Consider the following 3,036-nt stretch of genomic DNA (forward strand, 5'->3'; position numbering starts at 1 on the left):
AGTCCACGTGGGTGATCCCCCCTTTTCTCTAGGGTGCCTTTGCCATTTGGTTGCTGATGGCCTGGGTGACTCTATGCCACCCTGGTCCTTTGTTGGAGACTCAGGTTAGTCATCCCGCCCCTTTAAGAGTCTAAACCATTTAGGTTATTCCTATTTTGTTTGTTCCAACCCCTCGTTTAATCTGGGCGGAACTGACCACCTAGGGGCGGCCACCTTGGATCTCCCTGCCCAGCCCATTTTGTCATTGGACACACGTTTGATTCAGGCCCACCCCCAGCAGCTTTGCATCACAGCTGGAGGGTATTTAAAGGTCAATTATGTTTGCTCTTACCATGGCTCTGAAATGTCAGAGCTTCAGGCTGTCTCTGCCTTATGATTTCTCAGGCATGTGATTTCAACCTCTTCAAACAGGTTTGTTTTTCTCTTTTTCCTTGTTTTATTCTACAGCTTTTTTTGATATCCTACTATTACTGCATTGGCTGTTTATATTGACACCATTAGTGATTATATGTCTTCTTATATGTTTTTTTATTAGCAACCAGCGTTGTTAGAGGTTTCTCTCCAACTGATCAATGCTAACTGGCTGTTTAACTCTTCCTGTGCTGGACGCAATTTTGCTAGTCCCTTCTTTTGATCCGATCCAACTGCCTATCCAAGGTATTTACATATGCTTATATATGGATACAGCTGTATATATAAACTTTTATTTTTAACCTTATTGCTTGAGATTTTACCCCCCCAGAATTTTATTTGGTGGGTGTACTCTCCCATTATTTATTATTGTTTACCTTTTTTACTATAGCATTGTGTAAACCCCACTTGGACTGACTGGCTGGTGTGGCTCTCCTTTGGGATGCTTGCTAGATTCGGCACATATACTGTGGAATCCTTTTTCACAGTTTGATTTAATGGCATACAGCTGATTTTAATTGTGATTGGATGTTCTTGGACCTGGACGGGTAAGTGTGCTCCTGGTCTCTTTCACTGTACAACTAGTTTATGTGACCTTTGTATTTTCATGAACTACTCTATTACAAATGTTTATCCCCCAAATATCATTTATGTATAAATATAGATCATTTTGTACTGCAACACCAGCGGTCTGTACTTTTCAGACTGTTGTTGTTTTTGGCAATATTCACAATGCCTTATTTTGTTTTTCTCTCTTTTTTCTATTTTGTAGCTTGTTGCACTGCCCTTGATAAAGCTCAATCGAGCGAAACATGTCGGGCCTCCTCCAACAGGTTCCTCTGCTACTGTTTCAGTCGCTAACATCACCTATGAGACCATCCATGTCTTGTTTGATATTCTGTGTTATTTAAAAACCAATTTATATGTTTGAATAAATTATTATTTTTATATTTATTTCATTGTTTTGGATTGAATTTTCCAATATTAACACCTTTAAAATCCCAGGGTTTGTCACCCTTTCCCGCATTTCTTGTTTTCTGATTGAAATGGATCGAGTAGATTATGGGTATCTAGATGCTGTTGCAGCTGTTGTACCACTACTTTCTCCATTACCTTGGAGAGAACATTTAGGCCTGTTATGGGACGGCGATGGGTTGGGTCCTTAGGGTCTAGGGTTGGTTTTTTCAAGATGGGCTGGATTGTGCCCTCTTTCAGCAGGGAGGGCACTGTGCCTTCCTTAAATGACTGGTTTATAAGCTGCGTGATAGGTGGTGCCAGGATGTCGGCACATTCCTTCAGCAGTTTAGTAGGGATAATATCATTAGGTGCTGTGCTGTTTCGCAAAGTACCAATGATAGTTTTTGTGGCATCGATGGAAGTGGGTTCCAGAGTGAACATTGTTGACTGTGGAAAGTTTTCGTGGGTGTTGTATGGTTGATTGAGGGGGGGGTTGAAGGGGGTATTGTTTTGCAGAATGCTTTCCCGGATTCCCTCAATTTTGTTGATGAAGAAATCCGATAATTCATCGCAAAATTCTTGGGAATCTGAATTGGGGGCTTCAAGACATCCTGGATTCATGGTCTGGGTGACCATCTTGAAGAGTTCACGGGGGCGGTTTAAGGTGCTGTTGATAGCCATAGAAAAATGATGTTTCTTGGCTTTGAAGATTTCTTTATGGTATTTTCGTGTTATTGCCTTGTAGATGAAGAGGTTTTCCTCTGAAACGCTTCTTTTCCAGGCGGCTTCCGCCCTTCTGCGCTCTTGCTTCAGTAGCGACAGCTGGTTGTTGAACCAGCCTGACTTGTTTTTCCGGATGCGGGCTTTGCGTTTCGGTGCTACTAAGTCGGCTGACTGTAGTAGGGCTGCATTTATGGCATCCAGTGTATCTGAGGCTGTTTTGTGTGGAGGAATTGTTTTAATTTTACTTCCCAAGGTAGATTTGAAGAGTTCCGAATGGAGCTTCTTCTAAGATCTAGTCCAGTGTATTGTCACCGGCTTGGGTGCTTTTATCAATGGGGGAGTTTTGGAAATTGTGAATTTGATTGCATGGTGATCTGTCCATGGCAATGGTTCATTTTCCAAAATACTTATTTTCAGATTTTGTCTGAAAATTAGGTCGAGCGTGTGACCTGAAGCATGTGTGGGTTCACATACTAGTTGCTGTAGCCCTAATCCTTCCAGATGGTCAATACAGGCGTCAGCAACGGGATCCTGTGAGGAGTTGGCCCAGAGATTGAAATCCCCGAGCAGCAAAAGGTGTTTGCTGTTAAGGGTATAAGTGGAGATAAACTCTGTCAATAATGGTAGAAGCTGCGATTTTGGCCCGGGTGGCCTATAGCAGAGGAGAATGTGAGCAGTCTCCTGGGGGTTTGTTTGCAGTTGAAGAGTAAGGGTTTCCATGAATGGAAGAGGATTTTGAAGGACCGGCTTAGTGATTGCAAGGTGAATCTTGTGGATCACTGCCAGGCCTCCTCCTCTTTGCCCTATTCTATTTTCCGTTATAATACGATAGTTCTCTGGCACCAGTTCTCCGAGAATGGTGTTACAGTCGGCAGAAAGCCAGCTTTCTGTAATAAAGAGGCAGTCTAGATCGTATTGTAGTATGAAATCGTGGATTTCTAATCA

The 3,036-nt window shown here is 42.5% G+C and overlaps 1 long non-coding RNA gene across 1 annotated transcript; it reads left to right on the forward strand.

The window, feature by feature from the left end:
- The first annotated feature begins 333 nt into the window (after positions 1 to 333).
- LOC120925006 lies at positions 334 to 1,281 on the forward strand. The gene is made up of 4 exons (XR_005746516.1): positions 334 to 411; positions 536 to 657; positions 803 to 959; positions 1,184 to 1,281. It is a non-coding gene; the product is annotated as an uncharacterized LOC120925006 (long non-coding RNA).
- Positions 1,282 to 3,036: the final 1,755 nt, after the last annotated feature.

This window comes from Rana temporaria, chromosome 1, assembly GCF_905171775.1.
Source record: "Rana temporaria chromosome 1, aRanTem1.1, whole genome shotgun sequence".
NCBI classification, from domain to species: Eukaryota; Metazoa; Chordata; class Amphibia; order Anura; family Ranidae; genus Rana; species Rana temporaria.